Here is a 26,717-nt window from a genome sequence, read left to right as displayed (position 1 = left end):
TCCAGGGATGGCTAAATGAGGGCAGTGACAGGCTGGTGACCTATCTCTGGTCATTGAGATGCATGAGCAAGTCTCCTAAGCAAGTCCCCTAAGCAAGTCCTGGGATAAAACTACAGAAAGATACTTTAGCTCTTCTTCCTCAGAATGTGTTTATGTATTTAACTATGGCAACCAGAACTACTACCACCATCTTGCAGCAAGGCTGGGGATGGAGCCAGCATTGAGAATGGCAGACTCAAGAGACAGAAAGAACATGACACTCTGATGATGTCATGATTTCATTGACCCAGTGGTTCAACAGTGTAAGAAATTCATTGCAGCCATTATTTTCAAAAAGGAAAGACTATAAAGAATAAAAAAAGGGTATTTTAAAAAAAGAAAGAAAATAACATTTTTTGTAAAATGGAGAGGAGTAGCTTTTATAATGTCCTTTATTATTCCAAGAAAAAGGTACCAAAACAAGCACTGCATCACAGTTGGTATGTTTCTATCAGGCATTCTTGACTGAATGGCCAAGATCTCTCGACCTTGGCACCATTGATACTTGAGGCTGACAGTCCCTTGCTATGGGGCTTGTCCTGTGTAGGGAGGTGGCCAGCAGATTTGGTCTTCACCCACTAAAGGCCAAAAGCACCCTTGCCCTTTTTGTGACAACTAAAAATGCCACCAGACTTTGCCAAGTGTCCTCCAGGGGACAAAACTGCCTCCAGCTGAGGACCATGGCCTGAAAAGAATCACTTTTTTATAGGCTTCTGTTCAATGTGAAGAAAAGTATGCATTTCTTTTAAAAAGTATATCTCATTTGCTTTTTAAAATGTATTAACATTAACATCGCAGAAACATGTAATGCATAAAAAGTTACACATAACTCATTCTCTCTCTAATATTAACAATTTAATGAACAGATCTCAGTATTTTTCTTTCCATGCATTAGAAAATTTTTTAATTATAAATGGTATAATACTATTGAATTTCAATTTTTTTCATTTTCTGCATATAGAAGTATTAATACATAGTGCATCTTTGCACATTTATACATATATTTTTTATGTATTACATATATATGCATATTTGCCAACCTTTTTCTTACAATGGTTCATTGTAAAGATTATATATGGATGTCCTATGATTTATTTACCTAATCACCTAACGTTCAGTATTAGAGTCATTTCTAATTATTTTCCATTACAAAGAACACTGCAATAAAACTCCTTATGTACATATATGAGTATGGCTTTAGGATAAATTACTTGAAGTATAATGATTAGATCAAAGGCTATAAGATCAGCTCTTTTTGAAAGTCTAATTGTACCTCCAAAAGTAGAACAATAGAAATAAGAACCAGGAGAAATGTGTTGCACAATATTTAACTGTGGTAGTTTGTGTATAGGAAAAGTTAAATTTAGGATGTTTGGGGGTAACAAGTTTGCCCAAGGTCACAGTTTTTCTATGGCAAAACTAAGACTGTAACCTAGGCCTCCCTCTTGAATCCTTTTCTGATATATTAAGAAGTGAATGAAATTTACATTACTACCAGTCCATTAGATTTTAAGAAAGCTCTTATCCATTTGGCTGGCTCACAATAATAAGAAATAAACCTTGGTATTTATAGGGAACAGTGGTTCTTAACTGGGAGCTACTTTGCACTGCATGGAACATTTGGGAATGTCTAGAGGCAATTTTTTCTGTCATAACTGGGTGAGTGATAGTGACATCAGGTAGACAGAGACCAGAGATGCTACTAACTTCCCACAACACACGGGATAGCCCCTATGACAAAGAATTTGTATGCCCAAAATGTCAATAATGCTGAGATTCAGAAATCCTGATATAGAGAAAAAATTTTCAGATGTACAAAAATGTAGATTATTTGCCAATGTTTTGTTCAGAACAAGAACCAAAGATACTTCCACATCCCTTCCTTACCGCACCCTACACATGCTCACAGAGGCAGGTAGCACATGGCAGTAACTGGGGTTAAAGGATCATCATTAACCATCTCCCTCTCCCCATTTTGAGTTTAGACGTATTTTCTAAGACACAGGAATTGGGCAAATGACAATGAAAATGACAGCATCATTCCTGACAAGCCTAAACTAAAGAGTATGCCTTGCGTTTTGGCCAGAGCTGAGTTTCTTAATTTATCTCTAACTTGTGCTTTACCACACTAAATGGAGCTTTCCCCAGTCGTTGTGGGGACAGAATCTACCCAGAACTTCATCACAGTAATAAACAAAGAAACGCTGCAGAGCGCAGGTCATCAGAGACACTCAGGCGGGGCTACGCTCTCCCTTTCCATGTTCCACCCTTTTGTCCTCCACATCCACCCATCACAGGTCCCCATTTCCCCTGAATAATACAGTTAGGAAGTAAGAGAGGTCATATGTGTCCCTCCCATTTCTTTTCACAGTGGGGTAGTAGGGTAGTTACTTCCTAACTATGAAAACTTGAAGAGACAGGGCGAGCTCTTTCACAGTCACCATGGCAGAAACTTCATATGACAGAGTAGCCCTGGATTTTCACCTGGTTTAAATTTCAGTCTTTACAGCATATAAAACAAGTTGGTTATAATTTCAGAAATACCCACTAGCTAGAGATACACAGTAGACAGTCATACAAGATAGAGATACTGATGTTGGACAATTCAGTTCATGAACTCATCCTACAAAAAGTGCTACTTGCTTCATCGCTAAATATCACTACAGTCACCTTCAAAGTTCTCCCCTAGGGAAGCTATGCACCCCAGGGCCTCGTCCACCCTTCAAAACACTTTTTCTAGGATGAATTCACAGACTTAATTGTCAGCCCTCATATGCATACATGTACTATATACATATGTCAATGATTATGTGATATGAAAATCAAACTTTTCTCAGTTAATGTAAAAATGTAATTGTTGGGGATGGATATTGTTGTTAAATAAGATTCTAAAGTCACATTATTAAATAAGATTCTAACGTCACTTACCTATTAGTGTAGGTTACCTGTGCACCATGTGACAGGTCTTGTGGTCTGTGAAGTTCAATTCATCACTCTTTACTTTTCTTAGCTCATTTTTTCAGAGTCTTATCTTTACCCATCTAACTATGCCATCCACAGACAACAGCTTCTCCACATCTTAAATATTTACTATCTTGTAGATGGTTCCCTAAAGATTTACTTGCTTCTTTAGATTATACTTGCTTTTAGTAACTAGCAAAAGCCTAGAGACAATAGAAATGACTTGAATCATGCTTTCAAGACAAATGGGGAAAAACTAAAAATTTAAACACCTCAGTTAGTCACAGATCTTTTAATAATACCCAGAAGCTGCTCAAAATGGCAAGCTCAGTTGAAAAGATGTCAGTTTCACTCTTTAATTTCCAGGGCATCAGCTTGGGGCCTTCTCAGGTTTGATCTACAACTAGTGTGACACCAAACAAAAGAATCACCAAGCCCAGGGATGGGTTTGGCTGCTCACAGTTCTATTGGTTAAAAAAAAAATGCTTTTGAGCCCACTACAGCTTCCTGACCAAACAAAGTAAACCCCACTGGGAAGGCAGATGCAAAATCACTGCTAAAGAGAGCTGTCAGTGAAGACAGGGAGCCACTGTCCAGAACAGGTTCAGAAGTAACATACATACCTGGCCAACCACAACTGGCCTAAGGCTGATGAGAAGCTGACAGACTGTATGGAGTGGAGAGCTCTCAAAGTTCCTCAAACTAGGCTTGATCCTCTCTCACCTGAAACTTTAGCAGAAATGAAGAAACATGAATAACACCGACTTAAGCAAAGACTTAATACAAGTAACACTTTCTCTAACTCACACTCTAGACGAAACTTTTAAAAAATAAATTTACCCCCAAAAGGATAATATAATAGACCATCTGTTCACTTGCCAACTAACTTAAGAAATAAAATATAAACACACATGAAGCCTTCCTGATTTTCATTGCCCTCCCACTTAAGGAATAAAATATTATTAACACATATAAATTCTCTTTCCTTTGCATTCTTCTCTTTCTACCCCCACAGCAGAATACTATTCTGAATTTGGCATGTATCATTCCCATTCATAAGACCTTTATTATATGTACGTAATGCACAAAGAACATAAAGTATTGTTTTAATGGTTTTTAAAATTATACAAATATAGCATCTGACTGTGCATATCACTTTTTCCACTTGCAACTCTTTTTCTCTCAACAGCATGTTTTCCAGATTTAGCAGGCAATTGGTGATTGGTGATATAAGAGTTCTGAGTGGAGGAATGACAAGATTTTCTTTTCATTTTGACTCATACCATCACAGTCTTGGGAACAATTATCTGGAAGAGTAATAACTCCAAGACCCAACGAAGGTTGTTATTGGGTCTACCTATAAAGAGCTACTACCAATATCCTTCAAAGAGCTGGGGTGGGGGGAGGTTTTTTCCATCTTTATATATTTTGTACATCATTTCTTTTTTCATAAATACTACCTCACCATTCTACACCCCTGCATCTTAACTGCCACCATTTCTCTAAGACAAGGAGAAAGACAGTATTTTGATAGCAATATATCTTACAGTAGAAAGGAGATAGATAAGATGCTTTATCCCTGAAAAATAGGCATCATCTTTGAAGAGTAATGATAGAGCAGGCATGCAAGAGACTGAATTCCCAAGTCAGCGGAAAGCAGTCACAATATGTTACAGTCACAGTTGGCTGGGCCAGTGCCCCAAAGCGTAAGCTCCACAGAGGCAGGGTACATGTTTCTACTGCTCTGTATTCCAGCTTCTAGCATTGGCAAACAGCAAGTTCACAACAATGAATCTAATAACGACAAAGATGAAGTAAGACCCCCATATTGCAACATTTACAAAACCTCAGGTTAACTTATCACGATTCCTGGTTCATTGCATTTGCTTGTAAACTCTTCTAATGCTAATTTTTTGATCACAAAGATCCTTTCTAGTGTTCTTTCAATCTCATTAGGGAAAATTTGCCATCACTGAATACTAATTACTCTGATATTTTCACACGAGGCTAAATATACCACCAATAAGCTTTAACCTTATCTGTTAGAGCCCTGTCCCATTGCACAGACTGACAGGAGAGCCAGCCAGTTCCTAGGGGCCATTCTGTCATGGCTACAAATCAAAATCTTCAAGGCATCATCAAATCCTGCTTCATTTAGGTCCTGGAAGGAAAAGAGTATTATGTGTCAGAAAATCAATGCACAGAATACACTCATTGTCGAGCATGGGCTTCCTCTTCTCATGCAGTGCCAAAGACATATTGATGGCACTTGCTTTCCGGGAGGTCAACTGTGTCTGTGCCTCTTCACGAATTTGCAAGAGTTCCCATTATTCCCAGCCAGAAGGAGTGTCCTGCTTAACCCTGACATAGCTCACCTTTCTCAGAGTGCTGTTTTATATTAGGTGGGTTTCTAAGGAAAAGTGTGAATGTCTACTCTTTCATTAGTCTCTGTTGTTCTTAAACACTGATCTGATTAAATCCTGATCCTCTGAAGAAAAGTCATAAAGCTACTGAGTAATGTGTGTGAGAGTTGAATTTAGTGCCATCAAACCCAAAGGGGTACTTTCTATATGACAATAGTCCAGATTAGACTTACCAGACCCAATCTGTACTTACAAATATTCAAAGATAAATTAAAATATTACTGTCTCATGAAAAAGTACATCTCTTCAAGAAAGTTATTATATAGTATTTCGTCAACAAAACTCTCACTTCCAAAAATGTTATGTAAATTCATAACCAGAATTGTCAAAAATATGAACAAGAAATAGGTAAGTAATAGGTATGCTGAAAAGAAAGAAAATTCAAATGAAATTAATTAATCCCCTATGACATTCTTACTGATATTTTGTAATATTAGAATGTAGGTTGAAAAAAAATTTCAATAATAGATTTTAAAGCTCAATCTCACAATGGTATTTATGTTGACTTTGAATGACCAAAATAACCAAACTGTCATTTTGAACATTTTATTAGGACATTAAAACATCTTAATCAATCAATTAATTGTTTAAAAATTAACCATTGATATGGTCAAAATTTATATTAAAAATAAAAACTCTCATCCTGTGAAGAACACTCTCCGTAAGTATATTCTATAGTCAACTAGCCACTTCACATCAAAAGCAGTACCAGTTCCCACAATGTCTATCATTAAATATTCATGGACTTTAAATTCAAAACCCACAAGAAAAACCTGGAGTCTAGTCAGATCATTTGTTAGAAGTCCCACCATGTATTGATTTAAAGGCATTCATATAATTTTGGAAATGTCAATGACATTCATAGGAAAGGGAAAAGAGCAATTACAAGTTTTGGCTATTGTTAAAGGCCAATGTTTCAATAATTTCCCTGAGGATTTGATAAAACCTAAGCTATGTAACGCAAAATTCATTGATGCAAAGTTCAAAGGCTTAAGATAAAGGTGTTTAGTTTCCATCTACCCTGTTTCCCCCAAAATAAGACAGTGTCTTATTTTAAGGTGTGCTCCCAAAGATGCGCTAGGTCTTATTTTCAGGGGACGTCTTATCTTTCCTGTAAGTAGATCTTATTTTTGGAGGATGTCTTATTTTCGGGGAAATAGGGTAGTAAAATTAGATGAGCTTGTGTTCTAGAAAAGCACATCATTTTGTCATTTGAAAAACTCCACTTTCTAACTCAAGTATAGAATACTAGCTAGTTAGCCTTGGAGGGCAGGAGTCCAGTGACTGCCCTCATGCTGAATGGCTGAGAACCTCACTGCAGTGTTCAAAAAGGGGAGGTCAAAATAACTTCAAACATTGACTCTGCCTTGTCCAATGGGTATAAAAGAAGGGGAAAGAACAGCTTTTTAAAAAAATTCAGGGTCTCATACTTTAGCTGTGGCTAGAGTGCAGTGGTACAATCATAACTCACTGCAGACTTGAACACCTGAGCTCAAGTAATCCTCCTGTCTGAGCCTTCTGAGTAGCTGGGACTACAGACACACTACCATGCTCAGCTAATGAATTTGTCGGAGAGACAGTGTCTTGCTATGTTGCTGGTCTCAAACTCCTGTTCTCAAGTGATCCTCCAGTGTTGGCTTCCCAAAGTTCTGGAATTACAGACATCAGCCACACCTGGCAAGAACAGCTACATTGATACCCAATTGATTCAAGACAGTCAGAAAACTACTATACATTAAGATATATGAAAAAAACTTTTTTAGCAATTTCTCTAATAATCATTACCTTATCTAATTATAAACCAGCAACTGAACCACACACAGCTCTTAGCAGCTACAAGCAAAAAGCACGAAAGCTTTCCCTAAGCACTTTGAGGTAAGATACAGACCACTCCAAGCTAATCTTGGATTTTGATTAACCCTGAATTAACCTTTCTGAGCCATAGTTTCTTCTTGACAGAACAGTGGCTAAAAGCTCAAGAAAAGACAAGCTAATGACATTTCATGGAGCTGTCTATACCTGGCCTTTCTTGTCATAAAGCATAAAGCAGAGAAGGAACACAGTCTTCAAGTTTGAATCGCAAGCCTTCCAATTAGTACCATGTTGCTTAGCAACGGTAATTAGCACCTCTAGGTTTTACTTTCCTCACCTGTAAAACAAGGATGAGGATACACATATACACCTTGCTTTTTAAGAGACTTCACAAGGAGTGTTCCAGCAGCAGGACTGGCACATGGCAGGTACTCAGGAAGAATAGTCGGAATAGAAGCTGGGGAATGGACTTAGCAAGAAGATAAAAGAGGGAAGGAGATAGGAAGTAAGATGTCCTGAGAAGAAGAGGAGGAGCAGTGGGCTGGGGAGATGAAGAATAGGTCCAAAAAGTAGAAAAGGAGTGTTTTAAAAGCCAGGGAAAGGGAAAAGGAAGGGGGATTGGTAAACTCTCACCTAATGTGCACAATGGAAGGGTCTACAGCACACCCCCGATGAAGGGCTCAACTACAACTTGAACTTTACCACACAAATGCAAACGATGTAACCAAATCATTTGTACCCTCATATTAATATGAAAAAAAAAAAAAGCCAGGCTGAGAAATCCCTTATGGAAGAAATTATTGAATAATAACCAAATAAAAATAGATTGGGGAAATGAGAAAACAGAACACACAGGGATGGCAGTGGAGGGAGGGGAGGATGGGAATTCTAGCAAGACCACCAGGCAAATGCATCAGAAGACAGTGCTTCCCTGGTAGATGGGACCACAGGTGGGCACTGTGATAACTAGGATCTGCAGAGATCTACTGCTAACATAAGTCAATCTTGTCAACCAGAGCTAACTAATCACTTTATACAGAAAAAAATCAAGGTGTTCTTGGGAAATGTCACAGTGGGATTTCCACTCTGCAGCATGGAACATCACTTCATGATGGAGTGGCAGAAAGTCCCTCTCATGAGCCCTTACTGTATCTTCAATAATATAGATGCTTTACCTCACCTACACCCTTGCCCAAGATACTCAGCTGTTCAGATGTAGAAACTCTTGACACCATCAACAGTCACGAGACTAATGCTTGCTCATGACAGAATGGAGGGAAACTTGGTGACCTTGACTTGCAATGACTCAAAGACACCCTCTTACTAAAAAGGCCTCCTGGCTGTCCTGGCCTCAATGAATCCAGGAGACCCTGAGATCTATACTGGGCTATGCTAATATGGTAGGCATGGCTTGCTAGCAAACATACTTCAACCCTGAACAAGAAGAGAAAAAGAAGCCCCAAGGTGGACAAGCAAGGTGGAGACCCCATTTGATTACAGAACAGTGAGTGAAGAGTGTGGACAGAAGAGCAATGAGAAACAGGTTACAGACAGCACAGAGGATGGAGGGTGCAGGGGAGAAGGGCAGGCATGGCTGCACCTGTGCACAGATCTGGTGATTGGCACTAAGTGCAGAAACATGGCAGGGGGACGGCATGGATTGGCAACAGGGAGCAGAATGGTTGGAGGAGAGACTATGAGACAAACCCTTAGCATCTGCAGACTTAGCTTACAGCTTGAGAAGCACAGTAAAGCTGTTCATCCTCTTCACTTGACAACGTGGAACATTACAAAGAACTGTCGCTTGGCCCTATTTTACATAAAACCACAGTTTCTGACACAAAAAACATCATTGCAGGGTGAGAAAATATGTTCTTAAGATTTGAGTGACTTCAGCCAAAAGGTAAGATGATGTAGAATTTATTCCTATAGAGCAGCTCTCAAACTATCTTCACTAATTCTACATATTCTGCAAATGCTCATGCAGACAAGAGTTCTTGAGAAGAGAATACTCACTTTTTTATTCTCAATTAGTTCTCAATATATTAAAACTATGTTAAAAGGAAAATCCTTTTAAAACTTTCTGAAAGGAGAATGCTCACAAGAATATAAAGATGGGCCAGTCATGCTTATTCAGCCTCTAATCCCAGAACTTTGGGAAGCTGAGAAGAGAGGATCACTTGAGCCTGGGAGTTTGAAACCAGCCTGAGCAACATAGTAAAGACTCTGTCTCCATGGGGGGGGGGGAGGATTAGCAGGGCATGGTGGCACACAACAGTAGTCCTAGCCCAGAAAGCTGGGGCAGGAGATTTGCTTGAGCCCCAGAGTTTGAGGTCACAGGGAACTGTGATCACAACCATTGCACTCTTACTGAAGCCCAGGTAACAGAGCAAGACTCTGTTAGAAAAAGGAGAAGGAGAAGGAGAGGAAGAGAAAGAGGAAGAGGAAGAGAAGAAAAAGAAGAAGAGGAGGAGGAGGAGAGGATGGAGACAAGATGGTTGACTGAAGCCAGCTTTCCACAGAGGCTTCTGTCCAGAAAGAGAGTTAAAGGACAGAAATTTAACATGTAACCTGGAGAATTAGAGCTGCACTAAGAGAGAAGGTTGAAGAATGTACATCAACCCTGCTGAGGCGAGCTACGACCCCAAGGATACAAACAAAAGGTACAAAATCCATCACCAAGCGGACGGGAGTCCCCTCCCCCATGAGAACAGCTTGGAGTGCCCCACAAACAAATGAGCAGAGTTCAAAGGTCCTCCCACTACACTCCACAGAAGAGACCCTCTAAAAACTGGACCTACCTCCCCTACTAGTGTGCCATAGTGTTCTCCTGCGAGCATAAAACTGTATATATTCTCTACCTACAATTCTGAGCTCCCAGCACTCCCATCCACTCTCACTCTGAGGTCTGGAGGCTTGTCCCCCAGGAGTCCAGATTCTTGAGTGATTTCTTGAGGTGTGTGGACAGGACCTAGACTGCAGCTGATCAGTGCTGATTCTGTGGCATGGGAGTGAGGAGAGGACAGTAGGCTGAGAGGGAAGCATGCCACCAGAGTGATGGTACCCTGAGGTGCAAAGCAGCAGCAATTTTGGGCAATAGGAGGTCTCACTCCTGAATGTTCCAAAGCCACAACCCCTGTCTCCCTGGGCAACCAGAGGAGGCCGGGCATCTACTCAGGTGGCAACCACCGTGGAACAGATCTGGAATAAAAACACAGGCCCCATGAGTAAAGGGTTTGCCTGAGGCGGTAACAGCCTGGGTGGAGCATGGGGACTAGAAAACGCATGCACAGAGCTGCAAAAATTCCCAGGGCGGGGCTGACCCAGAGGGCCACTTTACTGAGCTTAAGATGCACCTGGCCCTCAGGGGATTGTCAGCCTATAGACAAAGGAGGCGAGAACTGACAGCTAACCGAATACAAACTTGCAGGAGTGAAGACAGCCTTAGGCGCAGGCTTTGAAAACTCAAAACAGCTTCTCTTCTGCAGGGGAATTTAGCAGGGACAGAAACAAATTCCTGCAAAGTTGTTCTGTTCTGTTCTGTCAGTAAAATCAATCAGGAGCAGGGCTGGAACTGAGTGAAAACCCCCCAGCCTCCATCAAGTACCTGAGGTTGTCAGGCCTCACCTCCCCCTACTGGATAGAAGCAGAGCGCAGCAGCCTGGCTGAGCAGATATAGATTTCCTTGTGATTCAGGCAGATGCAAACCCCTGCAGTATCTGTTCACTGGGTCACAGCCCTGCAGGGCTATCAGTGACTAAGTGTGACAGAGGTTCAAGGTTGGGAAGGAGGCATCAACCTTCCCGGACTAATCTATTTGCTGGGTGGGACTTCCTGACTTTATGGAGCACCATAGCAAGTCATATCTGCGTTGTCACCAGACCCCTGGGCTCTAGTTGTCAGAGACCTTTTAAACTCTCCCACCTGAGATAGGTGCTGACTAAGACAATTGATTTGGACCTTTTGAATTGAGCCAATATCCAAGGATGATTCAAGTGGTGCCCTGGGTGTGTGGTTATAGGAAAGTTTGATTTTCCTTTTCCAATTGTTGCTTGTTGGGGGCAGGGTGATTTAATTGCTGGTATTTCTCCACAGCTGAGACTTCAACCCAGAGTAACTGTTTCAATAGGGTCCAACAGAGACCAGCTGAAAACAATACAGAACCACTTAGTCACACCACAACAAACAGGTCCCTAGTTTCTCAGGCCATAGCACCGTATGGTCCTCGACAAAGCTGCAGGGGAAAAAATCAAACGGTGTAAAATAATCACGGGGCGAAATCAGCAGAAAAACTCTGGTAACATGAATAACCAGAATAGATCAAACCTCCCAAAGAAAGATATGGCAGATGTAACTGAAGATCCCATTCATAAACAGCTGGCCGAGATGTCAGAAATCAAATTCAGAATTTGGATTGCAAACAAGATTAATAAAATGGAGGAAAATTTGGAATTAGAAATTCGAGGAACAATTCAAATATCAGAATGAGAAATTTGAGGAGAAATTCAAAAGTTGTCTCAAGAATTTAACGAATTTAAAGACAAAACCACAAAAGATTTTGACGCACTGAAGCAAGCATTTGCAGCCCTCAAAGATCAAAAAATACAGTAGAATTCCTCAGTAACAGAGTGGAGAAAGCAGAAGAAAGGATTTCTGACATTGAAGACAAAGCCTTTGAACGCTCCCAAACTCTGAAAAAAGAAGAGAAATGGAGAGCAAAAACGGATCATTCTCTCAGAGAGCTCTGGAATAATTCGAAGAAGGCTAATATCTGCCTCATTGGAATCCATGAAAGTGATGAAGTGGCCTTGCAAGGCACAGAGGCCTTCTCCATGAAATGATGAAAGAGAATTTTCCAGACATGCCAAGAGATTCTGAAATTCAGATAGCAGACAGTTTCAGAACCCCAGCATGACTCAATCCGAATAAGACATCCCCGAGGCATATCATAATTAACTTCCCTAAAGTTAATATGAAGGAGAAAATTCTGAAAGTAGCCAGACGTAAGAAACCATTACCTACAAAGGGAAGAATATGATGATGACTGCAGATCTCTCTGTTGAAACTTTTCAAGCCAGAAGAGGTTGGTCATCGACTTTTAATCTCCTAAAGCAAACCCCAGATCCTGTATCCAACTAAACTGAGTTTCATTTATGATGGAGAAATTAAATACTTCAATGACATTCATATGTTGAAGAAATTTGCCATAACCAAACCAGCTTTTCAGGATATTCTCAGACCCATCCTACATAATGATCAGCCCAATCCTCTACCACACAAGTAAACTTACTCAGAAACTTTTGATCAAACTACACTTCCACAGTGGCGAAAGGATTAAAACTGTCCACTGGACTTTCAAAAAAGTCAACACCCAAAATTTTACCAGACTTATCAATATTGTCCATTAATGTGAATGGCTTAAACTGTCCTCTAAAGAGGCACAGGTTAGCTGACGGGATACAAATCTCAGGCCAGATATTTGTTGCATACAGGAGTCATGTCTAACCTTAAAAGATAAATATAGACTCAGGGTGAAAGGATGGTCATCCATATTTCAGGCAAATGGTAATCAGAAAAAAGTGGGTGTTGTAATTCCATTAGCAGACACAATAGGCCTTAAACCAACAAAACTAAGGAAGGATAAGAAGGGTCACTTCATATTTGTTAAGGGCAATACTCAATATGATGAGATTTTAATTACTAATATCTATGCACCCAACCAGAATGCACCTCAATTTATAAGAGAAACTCTAACAGACACGAGCAACTTGATTTCCTTCAGCTGCATAATAGTCAGAGATTTCAACACTCCTTTGGCAGTGTTGGATAGATCCTCCAATAAGAAGCTGAGCGAAGAACTTTTAGATTTAAACCTAATCATCAAAGATTTGGATTTAGCAGACAACCACAGAACATTTCATCGCAGCAAAACTGAATACACATACTTCTCATCAGCCCACGGAACATACTCCAAAATCAATTACATCTTAGGTCACAAGTCTAACCTCAGTAAATTTAAAGGAATAGAAATTATTCCATGCATCTTCTCAGACCACTATGGAATAAAAGTTGAACTCAGTAACAACAGGAATCTGTATACTCATACAAAAACATGGAAATTAAATAACCTTATGCTGAATGAGAGCTGGGTCAGAGATGAGATTAAGAAGTAAATTGCCAAATTTTGGAACAAAATGACAATGAAGACACAAATTATCAGAACCTCTGGGATACAGCAAAGGCAGTCCTAAGAGGGAAATTTATAGCACAGCAAGCCTTCCTCAAGAGAACGGAAAGAGAGGAAGTTAACAACTTATTGGGACATCTCAAGGAACTGGAAAAGGAAGAACATTCCAAACCCAAACCCAGTAGAAGAAAAGAAATAACCAAAATTAGAGCAGAATTAAATGAAAGTGAAAACAAAAGAATTATACAACAGATCAATAAATCAAAAAGTTGGTTTTTTTAAAAGATCAATAAAATAGATAAACCTTTGGTTAACTTAACCAGGAAAAAAAGAGTAAAATCTCTAATCTCATCAATCAGAAATGACAAAGACGAAATAACAACAGACTCCTCAGAAATTCAAAAATCCTTAAAAAATATTACAGGAGACTTTATTCCCAGAAATATGAAAATCTAAAGGAAATTGACCAATACTTGGAAGCACATCACCTTCCAAGACGTAGCCAGAATCAAATGGAAATGCTGACCAGGCCAATATCAAGTTCGGATATAGCATCAACCATACAAAATCTCCATAAAAAGAAAAGCCTGGGACCAGATGGCTTCACGACAGAATTCTACCAAACCTTTAAAGAGGAACTAGTACCTGTATTACTCAACCTGTTCCAAAATGTAGAAAAAGAAGGAAGACTACCCAGCATATTCTATGAAGCAAACATCACCCTGATCCCCAAACCAGGAAAAGACCCAATAAGAAAAGAAAATTATAGACCAATATCACTAAGGAATATAGATGCAAAAACATTCAACAAGATCCTAACAAACAGAATCCAGCAACACATCAAACAAATTATACATCATGACCAAGTTGGTTTTATCCCAGGGTCTCAAGGCTGGTTTAATATATGTAAATCTATAAGTATAATTCAGCACATAAACAAATTAAAAAACAAAAACCATATGATTCTCTCAATTGATGCAGAAAAAGCTCTTGATAATATCCAGCATCCCTTCATGATCAGAACACTTAAGAAAATTGTTAAAGAAGGGACATTTCTTAAACTGATAGAGGCCATCTACAGCAAACCCACAGCCAATATTGTATTGAATGGAGTTAAATTGAAATCATTTCCACTCAGAGCACACAGGAACCAAACAAGGCTGCTCATTGTCTCCACTGCTCTTTAACATTCTAATGGAAGTTTAGCCACCGCAATTAGGGAAGAAAAGCAGATCAAGGGTATTCATATAGGCTCAGAGGAGATCAAACTTTCACTCTTTGCAGATGATATGATTGTGTATCTGGAAAACACCAGGGATACTACTATAAAACTCTTAGAAGTGATCAAGGAATACAGCAGCATCTCAGGTTACAAAATCAACATTCATAAATTGGTAGCCTTTATATATACCAACAATAGTCAAGTTGAAAAAACAGTTAAGGACTCTATCCCATTCACAGTAATGCCAAAGAAGAGGAAATATTTGGGAGTTTGTCTAACAAAGGACGTGAAAGATCTCTATAAAGAGAACTATGAAACTCTAAGAAAAGAAATAGCTGAAAATGTTAACAAATGGAAAAACGTACCATGCTCATAGCTGGGAAGAATCAATATTGTTAAAATGTCCATACTACCCAAAGCAATATACAATTTTAATGCAATCCCTATTAAAGCTTCATACTGTCATACTTTAAAGATCTTGAAGAAATAAGACTTCATTTTAGATGGAATCAGAAAAAAACTCGAATAGCCAAGACATTACTCAGAAATAAAAATAAAGCAGAACCAGACCTCAGACTATACTACAAATCGATAGTGATCAAAACAGCATGGTACTGGCACAAAAACAGAGAAGTAGATGTCTGGAACAGAATAGAGAACCAAGAGAGGAATCCAGCTACTTACCATTATTTGATCTTTGACAAGCCAATTAAAAACATTCAGTGGGGAAAAGATTCCCTATTTAACAAATGATGCTGGGTGAACTGGCTGGCAACCTGTAGAAGACTGAAACTGGACCCACACCTTTCACCATTAAATAAGATAGACTGTCACTGGATTAAAGATTTAAACTTAAGACATGAAACTGTAAAAATACTAGAAGAGAGTGCAGGGAAAACCCTTGAAGAAATCGGTCTGGGTGAGTATTTTATGAGGAGGACACCCCCCAGGCAATTGAAGCAGCTTCAAAAACACACTACTGGCACCAGAACAAACTAAAAAGCTTCTGCACAGCCAGGAACACAGTAAGTAAAGCAAGCAGACAGCCATCAGAACAGGAGAAAATATTTGCAGATTATGTCTCCGACAAAGGTTTAATAACCAGAATCCACGGAGAACTCAAATGTATAAGCAAGAAAAGAACAAGTGATCCCATCGCAGGCTGGGCCAGGAACTTGAAGAGAAACTTCTCTGAAGAAGACAGGCACATGGCCTACGGACATAGGAGAAAATGCTCATCATCTTTAATCATCAGAGAAATGCAAATAAAACACTTTGAGATATCATCTAACTCCGGTAAGATTAGCCCATATCACAAAATCCCAAGACCAGAGATGTTGGCGTGGATGTGGAGAAAAGGGAACACTTTTACACTGCTGGTGGGAATGCAAATTAATTCATTCCTTTTGGAAAGATGTTTGGAGAACACTTAGAGATCTAAAAATAGATCTGCCATTCAATCCTATAATTCCTCTACTAGGTATATACCCACAAGACCAAAAATCACATCATAACAAAGATATTTGTACCAGAATGTTTATTACAGCCCAATTCATAATTGCTAAGTCATGGAAAAAGCCCGAGTGCCCATAAATCCACAAATGGATTAATAAATTGTGGTATATGTACACCATGGAATATTATGCAGCCTTAAAGAAAGATGGAGACTTAACCTCTTTCATGTTTACATGGATGGATCTGGAACATATTCTTCTTAGTAAAGTATCCCAAGAATGGAACAAAAAGTATCCAATGTACTCAGCCCTACTATGAAACTAATTTATGGCTTTCACATGAAAGCTATAACCCAGTTATAACCTAAGAATATGAGGAAGGGGGAGAGGGAGGGAAGGGAGGGGGGATCATGGGCAGAGGGAGGGTGATTTGGGGGATTACACCTGCGGTGCATCTTGCGAGAGTATATGTGAAACTTAGTAAATGTAGAATATAAATGTCTTAACACAATAACTAAGAAAATGCCAGGAAGGCTGTGTTAACCAGTGTGATGAAAATGTGTCAAACGGTCTATAAAACCAGTGTATGGTGCCCCATGATCACATTAATGTACACAGCTATGATTTAGTAATAAAAAAAATAAATGAAGAGTTAAAAAAAGAAAAAAACAAAACAAAAAAATTATGCTATCAGAACACTATTTCTTAGTTGTTACACTATAACAGGTGTCCTCAAACTTTTTCAAAAGGGGGCCAATTCACTGTCCCCCTGTTGAAGGGCTGGACTATAGTTTAAAAAAAAAAACAACTACGAACAAATTCCTATGCACACTGCACATATCTTATTTTGAAGTAAAAAACAAAACGGGAACAAATACAATTCACACCACTTCATGTGGCCCGCGGGCCGTAGTTTGAGGATGCCTGCACTATAAGGTCAATTTATTATCAAAAATCATGAAAGGCATATGGAATTCACAATTAGAAAGACATGAATTAAATACAAATGGTATATTTAAGGGATTTATGAATTTGGATGTGTAACTTAATCTCTTTAAGCTTCAATGTACTTTGTTGGAAATGGAGTCTAAATTTCAAGAGTGTTTTTGAGAATTAATTGATGTAATTTAAATATGTTTTCAATGAATCATGTGGCACTTAAAAAAATAAGAAGAAGAAGAGGAAAAGGAAGAGGAGGAGGAGGAGGGGAGAGAGAGAGAGCAAGCTCTTGTTTTGTCTTTAAGCTAGTAAGCTGCCCAGTTACTAACATTTTAAATACTCATCACTGGCACTTTTTGCAGAATTGAGCAGCCCCAAAAATCTTTTATTGAATTATCATTATTCAATAAAACATAAATCTTTCTTGATAGTGAAGAAAATGCATTGGCATCAAAAATAATATGCAACAATGTAACAAGTGTTTACAATGCCATATAATTTAGCACTTGAGCTGGAAAGAGGGAGGGACTAACATGGTCACGTTTCTCAAAGCCCACAGCTATTCCCATGCAAGCTGGGAAGCACGCAAGTTGTCTGTTAGCAGGTCTGGCAAACTAGAAGCAAGAGCTGAAGTACCACATGTGTAAGTGAGAAGCAGGAGAAAGCAGATCCAAGCATCAGGATTTGTCTCTCCTCCTCCATCTACCCCCTTCTTAATCCACTCACCCAAGATAGAGACAAATGAGGAGAACGAAGAGAATAGGATGGGCAGATTGAACCCGGGAAAAGAAAGGCAAGGTCCCTCAGGCATTAGGAAAAGTCTTGCTCTGATATTGAATACCCCACCCCTTGACGGGTTTCACTAAAATCAGCCCATAGAATTTACCTGGAAATCGAAAGGAGATGTTCCCTCAACTCTGGTTTTCCTGCTGAGGAAGATGAGTCACATTGTGTGATACTGGATGGTACAGAGAGTTACGAAAGATCTTTCTGGATAAGTCCAAGGTGGTGCCAGCCAAGCAGCTATTCAGTAAATATTCCTGATATCTCGTTCCTGGCAAAGTATTTTAAACAAATCAAAATACAAATTATTGTTTTATTATAAAATGAACAAAACATAGCAAATCAAATGATCCAAATGGCTTTGCTATAGAATATGGAGAAAGATTGGCAAATACCTATCATGCTTGGGTTTCAGCGATAAAAAGATTCTGAGATACATTTTGCTTTGCTTTGTATAACTTTCATTTGGTGGCCATTTGCCAACTTCCAAAGCATGGGGCAGCAGTCCTTGAAGGGCTAAAGGGACAGAATGTTTATTGGGCACCAATTATGTGAATAGTCCTACACAGTAGTCCCCTATCCTTGGAGGATATACTTCAAGACTCCCAGTGAGTGCCTCAAACTGCAGGTGGTACCAAATGCTACACACTCTCTGTTTTTTCCTATATGCACATCCCTATGGTAAAGTTTAATCTCTAAATTCAGCACACTAAGAGATTAATAACAAGTAACAAAATAAAATAATTACAACAATACACCAGCATCACTATTCTTGTGCTCTGTGATCACTAATAAGTAAAATAAGGGTCACTTGAACACAATCACAGCTGATCCTGCTATAGTCCTATAGCTGAGTCAACTACTGAGTGATCAAGAGGTGGGTAGTGTCTATGGTGGAGATATGCTGGGCCAAGAAATGATTCACATCCTGGGGGAATGGCGAGGGATGGCAAAAGATTTCATCACGTTACTTAGCATGGTGCAAAATTTAGAACTTGTAATTGCTTACTTCTGGAATTTTCCATTTAATTTTTCAGGTGGTGCTCTACTGTGGATAACTGAAACCTCGGATAAGAAGGGGGGTGGCATCCTAAGTGCCCTACCTCTGCTACATCATTTATTCCTCCCCATCACCCTCCAGATAAATGATGATTGCTATCACCCTTTAGAGCTGAAGAAACAGGGTTCAGAGAGACTAAACAATTTACCTAAGGGCGCAGAGCTAAACAAGCAGCAGCCCTGAGATTTAAATGTTTGTTTAAACATTTAAATGCTACTACTAAGGCAGGTTGGGAATAATTGGCCTCCTGTAAATGTATGTCTTCCAGGAATTCTACAGGCTAGCAACTCAAACTTGTCATATTTATTTTAAAAGTACATATGCCAAACTTTGGCAGAATTTGATAGATCACTTATATACACATAATAACCAAGTTGGAATCAGTAGAACCAGGATAATTTTTTAAATTAATTCTGTGGTACACTTTCTAGAAGGAAGCAGGGAAGATGCAGATAGATATGGAGTGGGAGGAGTGAAGAGATTTCAGTTATTGCCCCCCTCTTTGTAAATTATCCCTCGACGCACAGCCAGAAACAATCATGAACTAGGATGCTATTCTGGAGGGGACACCAACAGGCATCATTCAAACAATTTTCACATTGTAGCAGGAATGTACAATTTAAATCACATTATAATGGCCTGAAACTACATGACTTTAACAATTATTGAATATTGTGTTTTAATGGCTGCCAAGAATACAGTTGCTTGATTTCCTTTCTTTAGGGTTTACTAAAGAGTCCTTTGATCACATCTCATAATAAAAAAAAAAAAAAATAGAACCATTAACCTGGAGGCTCCCTCAGTTGCTGTGTTTGGCCTAAGTACTGACGATCCCTTTCCAGCATTGATAATGCACCTATGATTAGCTCAATGTCATATTTATCCAATCTCTTTGAACATCAACCTGACAGTAACATCTCCCTTCACTTCTGCACAGGGCTATGGACCTTAGAGTATTCTTTGTTTTTGTTTTTTGAAGTAACTCAGAGATTTTTCAAAAAGACTAAAAAGCTAAAACCAAAATGGTTGTTTTCTAGGCAAAGTAGCTTCATATGAGAGAAGATGATTTAATATAACTGGGCTTTGGATTTCAGCCCTTTGGCCCTCCGACAGCAGGATGGTAGAGAAATCTTCTGGACAATAAGATATCTCAATTACAGACATACACTATGGGACTTCTACCATTGTTTCCAAAATGCTGCTGTTATAATTTGCCGTGTAAATAAATGATGCCCCAGAACCTCTTACTGCCAACTGCTAAGCCTGAGACAGACCTTCCTTAGGGTTTTAAACATGGCCACTAGTCAATAAAATTCTAGTTACTTCAGTTTATTTCCCCTAAAGGCCATGCATCTTCACTTCCCTCCTTCCTACCATTTCTGCTGTTTGGCTTACCAAGTGTGGAACTTGGAAGGCTTACTAATTATCATCATGATGTTCAAATGTACGACTTGTTTATCTAGAGACAAGCAGACAAGTTTTGGTCTACAGTAAATACTGGTTCCAAAATTTAGAGATAAGGTATCCCTAGAGAAGGAGGCTACAGAGATTCCACACTGCTGATTCAAAAGCCATTTGCAAACAAAAGAAGTCAGTATATAGAGAGATATCTCTGCTTTTCTTGTGCGCTTCTATCAAAATATTATGTGTATCCCATAAAATGTACAAGGATCATGTATCCATAAAACTATTTTTAGAAACTTTTTAAAAAGTCGTTTGCAAACACTGCTGAAGAAGAATTGAGAAACACTCAAGATAAGCATAGGCTGCCAGTAATTAATGAATCCTTTTTCCCACAACCTCTCCAAAGAAAGACTGGTTAAAGAAGTTGAGGAGTCTACATGGAGCCTTTTAAAATATATCCCTAGGCAGTTACTTTCCCATTTATAACAATAACTTACCTCTTAGAGAGCAGGCATGATTCAGCATTCATTAGGCTGATCTATAATGTGGATTTATTTTTTCAGGACAATTTGTTTGCTTATGTTCTGACTCCATGATTTCAAAGCAACTTTATGACCATGAACTTGGTACCTCAGATCCAATGAAACTGAAGAGATGTTCTAGATACTGAACACACTACTTTAGTCATTGGAAAGGCATTTTCCCCTTTATAAATCAGTATATCCTGGTTTATCATGTATTTCATAGGGGTTTGGTGAGCATGTCAGGAGCCAAGAGCCTCAAACCCTGGACAAAATGAACCCAAAAAGCCCTCCTTGTCCTTAAACTATAGCATGCCCACAAGGAATATCCAGGGAGGCTTTTGTTGAGCCCTAGCTGGCTTTGCTCAGCAGCATCTTCCTTTTAAAAGTAGAAGAGACAAAATGTTCCCCAGGCTAAGTATTCTACAGATTTCAGACTAGCCCCACCAGCACTGTGTGCTCTCAACATCATTCAAATGCATCCCCCACTGTCACAATTATGTTTTGTTCTGGAGAGCAGGAGCTCCGAAGGCAGATATTAGAACAAGGAGTCATTTTTATTGTGAAGCCTTGTTAAGTGTGCTTCAAACTTGTAAATTCAATAACTTCTTATTCTATCACCCAAAGGAAACCTGTCTAGTCTATTTCATTGCAATCGAATGCCCTGCAGCACACTGAACATCCACTGAGGAAGAACAAGACATTCCAAATACTTGCAGCACTGAGGCAAAAGAACCTTGCTGGGCACGCGTGTGACATTCCAGACCCCTGAAAACAAGAAATCACACAATTTCTTAATGAACCATTGTTCCTTTATTTCCTTCGGCAAGATGCTCCAAAGTGTGAACAGTACTGGCCACCATTTCCCGTCTTCCTTTGGGCCTGTGCCCTTAATAAAATGCATAATCATTTCATGATTTTGTATCTGAATGAGTATCTAGATGGATCAAGGATAATTTATTTGTCAGTGTAGGTGAGGCTCAGACTTGGAGGTCAGTACGTAGACTTCAAGACTGTTGAACTAAAAAATGGAAAATAAATTATAGCTAGAACTTACCAGACAAACACTGCCTCAGGGCTTTTGATACATGTATAATTTCTCTCAAATATCCTGCAAGATAGTTGTTACCCAGATTTTACTAATGAAGAAACTGAGGTTTAGAAAGTTTGGGTAACATCCCCAAGGTCGCAACAGCCAGGCTACTTGCTATCTAAAGATTTTTTCCTTCATAGAAGAATGCCTCTCACAACATCTTTGCTCCATTCTGGACCAAGGAAAAACTTTAAGCCAGTAGCCTCTTTTCACTTCAGTTTGTTCATCTATAAAATTAAAGTAGTACACTAAGTAATTTTTTGAGTTTTCTTTCTGCTTTAAATCTTTATGATGTCATGTGAATTTCACAAAGACCAAACTACAAAATATGCCATGTAACATTGTCTCCTAGGGGATATGTAGAAGCCTTTGAAATACTGAAACACAAAATCTTGTTTAAAATGTATTGATTAAACATGATGAAAATAAAATATGCTCATTAAACATGATGTTAGCAATTACCTTTAATAGGCAATTACAAAAATTGAGGGCAAGAAAGTGCCACAGTCCTTAAAAGTTTTAGTGTAGACAATAGGAAAAAAAAATGTTCCTCAATGAATCTAATTATAGTCATGTAATCACAGAGTAATCTTTGAGGGCTGTGCCTGCAGAAAACTACAGCTGTCATAGTTCAAATAGTGTCTTAGATATGCTTTATGGTAAGTTTACGTTGAACAGTTTGATGAGAATATTTCAGATTGTATATGAAACCAGCACATTGTACCCCTTGATTGCACTAATGCACACGGCTATGATTTAACAATAAAAAAATAAAAATAAAAAATAAACTAATACATGTACATGTATGCTTATAGCACCACAATTAACAGTCACCAAAAGGTACAAATAGTCTAAATGTCCATTAAGGAGGAAGGGAGAGTCCATCTGTGTTATATGATTGCAATGGAATATTATTCAACCAGAAAAAGGAACAAAGTACTAACCCATGCTACAACTTGAATAAAACTCAAAAACATTATGTTGAAGGAAAAAAGCCAGACACAAAAGGCTGCATGTGATTAATTTTATATCAATTTATTCTCAATTTTCTAAGAAGAACAAAAAGCTAGCTTACACGTTGGGGGGGGTTGCATTTATTCAATCTACAGGGTTTTTTAAGAAAATCCATGCACATATACATCTTTCCATTTTTATGTCTTAATTTTCTTCAAGACTATAGTTTTCAATATAGCAGTTTTGCACATCTTTTCTTGTATTTGTAATACTTTATTTCAAAGTATTTGACTGTTTTTTATTATGTTTGTGATTGACACATCATAATGTCACATATTTGGGGGAACAATGTGATGTTTCAATACATGTATATGGGTATTTAGTGTACCCTCACCTCACATATTTATGATATCTTTGTGGTGAGAACATTTTTAAATCTTCACTTCTAGATATTCTGAAATATAGAATGCAATGTTGTTAATATTGTCACCCTGATATTCAACAAAAAGGCTTGAACCTTTAAAAAAATAATATATATATTATATTATATATATATTAAATATGGAATGCTTCACGAATTTGCGTGTCATCCTTGTGCAGGAGCCATGCTAATATTTTCTGTATTGTTCCAATATATGTTATATATATATTTAATATATTAATATTTAATATATATTTAATATATTAATATTTGATATATTATATATATTTAATATATAATATAATATTGTATTATATATCATAGAATAATATTATATATATTAAATGTGGAATGCTTCACTAATTTGCGTGTCATCCTTGCACAGGAGCCATGCTAATCTTTTCTGTATTGTTCCAATTTTAGTATATGTGCTGCCGAAGCAAGCACTTTAAACTAATATTTTTAGACAAAATTGTACACATTTATTGAGTACAACATGATATTTTGAAGTGCATATACATTGTGGAATTGTAAATCTAGCAATTAACATATGCACATAATTATCATGTTTGTGATGAGACTCAACATCCACTCTCTCAGCATTTTTCGAGAATATATGTCCAGGCTATGTGACTTGCAATTTTTAGCTCTGTTATATTTACCAGGTAACTCGATATTCTGTTAACAGAGTAGGCCCATTTGGGGCTGGTCTCAAACTTACACTCAAAATACTCAAAGAACATATAATCCTGACCTACTGGGAAATATTATAAAGAATATATAGAAAGTACATGCTCTACAACTCATTTTAGGAAGCAAATAAATCTTGGATTCAAATATCAGACAAAACAATTTTTCAAACTATTAAAACCAATGAGAAAGAAATTTCCCAGGTTTGGATCCTAGTTCTGCCATTTACTGTGTGAGATAGGTTGAGGTTTTTCACAATTCTTATGACAACTAAATGACTACATGTATATAAAGCCCTTAGGAGTATGTAGTAAATGCTTTGCAAATGTTAGATGCTATTCTGAAAATTAAAAAATTAGCAAGTTATGTAGAAAGGCAACTCACTGAAATAAAAAACGTGAATGTCTAAAAAAAAACCAAAAAAGGATAAATTTCCCAACCTCACTAGCAACTAGGGAAGTGAAAGTTAACAGAAAACATCACAGGCAAAAATTAAAGTGTACCAAATATTGAGGTATAGCATATAAACCACAATTCAACAATTCCACACGTGAGTATTGTAGAGAAACTGACATCTTGTGCAAGATGACATTCACAACAATTATTACTGCAATTTTGTTTGTTAGAGCCAGTATTGGAGACTGTGAATGGTTCCTCAATGGGTGAGTAGATAACCGGCAATGTGTTCACACAGCAGAACACCATCCAGCAGGAAAATGAATGGAAAAACACAATGATGACTGGAAAAGCAAGTTGTAAAAAGATTTGCACAGTCTACCATTCAGGTAATTTTAACTTTATTCAAAAAACACTAAATTATGTTCAAAAACACCAGGCTACCTCTGGAGTAAGAAATGAAAAGAAAAAAGGGAAAGGAGAGAAACGGCTCTCTTTTTCTCTACATACGTTTGTATTATCTGAATCTTTTATTTGAGAATATATGAGTTGGGTAATGAAAGAAGTCATAATAAAGAGGAGATATGATGGAACCAAGACCAGAGGGACACACAAAGGCAAAATCCAAAGAGCATGGAGTTTAGACCTAGCTATGCAGAATTGTTGGCACACAAGGATTATAACCATCCTGTTTATGAATGCAGGAAAGTTGTTTCTCAAGCCAAGGCAAAGTCATGAAATAGAACCCTCTTGAGCCCTAGAGATGAATGGCAAGACAGTGCAGGGAGTGGGAGGACTTTGAGAAGCTGTTTTCATCTCCAAAGATGGAGGAGCACATTCTCATTAATCACAGTGAAATCAAAGCTCAGCAAAAAAAGCAGCTGCCTTCAGAATGAGGAATGATTTATTTATTTGATGCTATGTCATTGATAAACTGTAGCAACCACCACTCTGTATGATTAAGCCATGTTTATTCAGACACACATCTCTGCCTCCTAGAACAGCTAAGGCCAGAGCCCTTCATCTGTGTCATGGACTCCAAATTATTTGAGTAACTCCGCCACAGGTGTCTAGTGGTCCTCACCAGAGCTTGCTCAAGGGGTAAATCATACTCATTAAGAGACCTGAAATAAAGGGGAAAAGGTGTGGGGTGGCATGAAGGAAGAAAAGACTTTCTACAATCATGTTGAGAATCTTATCTAAGTCAGGAAGGTTGTTTTCATTGTTTTCCGAAATTTAAATAATTGGAGTAGCATATAATAACAATAATTTCCACTATTGACTTATGGGTCAATCACATGGCAAGCAGGGTGCTATGTGTACCCTACTTGCTTTAACCCACATAATCCAATGCAGGCCGTGTGTTGGTAGGCCAGGCCCTCTGAGCTCTTGGCCTACAGCAGAGCGTGGTATCAGGAGGCTGCTTACAGGGTTAATTGTGATAGATGTCCAGTTCGGTTACTTGCATATCCTCTGACAAATAGTTTAATTTCTCTGAGCTCCAGATTCCTTTCCATAAAATTATCTGTTAATCCACAAGGTTGCTGTAAAGATACAATGCATGCAGTTGTTTTAATGGGTATTAATTGCTATAGAACCTAAATGAACTGTAACGGGGAGTATAATATTCTTCCAACATCCAATAGACTCGTCACACACAGGCCCCCACACTAATGCCTGTCCTCAATTTCGCAGACATCAAATCGTCTTTCTTTCCTATCAAAATAAGTACATTCTTGGCCTCTTTCCTTAAAAGCAACATCATTTTCCTTAAAGTCCAAATATCTGGAGACATTGAAGGATTCACTTCTTTATTTATTTAGGTCATCATACCTAGAGGATTCGCTAATGTTTGGAGGTTGCTATGCAGAGTTAGGGAATAGCCACAGCTCTCAGGGGAAGGACAGTGGGTGAGAGCTTCCTGACCTGACAGTGTTGAGACAAGTTCAATAACCCCCAAAGAGTTGCTGGAGAATCTAGCTAAGGCCCACATTTCAAAAATGACCTACCCCAAATAAATACCTTAGAAAATAAATCAAGAAAAAACAAAAAATGAGGCCGATACTCAAGTCCCCCAAATACAGCAATACATATCTGCTTTGGGACGGCGCCTGTGGCTCAGTCGGTAAGGCGCCGGCCCCATATACGGAGGGTGGCGGGTTTAAACCCCGCCCCAGCTGAACTGCAACCAAAAAATAGCTGGGCGTTGTGGTGGGCGCCTGTAGTCCCAGCTACTGGGAGGATGAGGCAAGAGAATCGCTTAAGCCCAGGAGTTGGAGGTTGCTGTGAGCTGTGTGATGCCATGGCACTCTACCGAGGGCCATAAAGTGAGACTCTGTCTCTACAAAAAAAAAAAAA

At 38.5% G+C, this 26,717-nt stretch overlaps 2 non-coding genes across 2 annotated transcripts; both read right to left on the bottom strand.

Moving 5' to 3' along the window:
- Positions 1 to 23,407: 23,407 nt before the first annotated feature.
- On the bottom strand, positions 23,408 to 23,511 carry LOC128585157 (U6 spliceosomal RNA). Its single transcript, XR_008379899.1, has one exon. It is a non-coding gene; the product is annotated as a U6 spliceosomal RNA (small nuclear RNA).
- Positions 23,512 to 23,613: 102 nt separating this feature from the next.
- LOC128585112 (U6 spliceosomal RNA) lies at positions 23,614 to 23,720 on the bottom strand. Its single transcript, XR_008379858.1, has one exon. It is a non-coding gene; the product is annotated as a U6 spliceosomal RNA (small nuclear RNA).
- Between the last annotated feature and the right edge of the window lie 2,997 nt (positions 23,721 to 26,717).

The sequence above is a fragment of the Nycticebus coucang genome, chromosome 4, assembly GCF_027406575.1.
Source record: "Nycticebus coucang isolate mNycCou1 chromosome 4, mNycCou1.pri, whole genome shotgun sequence".
NCBI classification, from domain to species: domain Eukaryota; kingdom Metazoa; phylum Chordata; class Mammalia; order Primates; family Lorisidae; genus Nycticebus; species Nycticebus coucang.
Note: the sequence above shows the minus strand (reverse complement) of the source record. Positions and strands in the feature narration are given on the sequence as shown.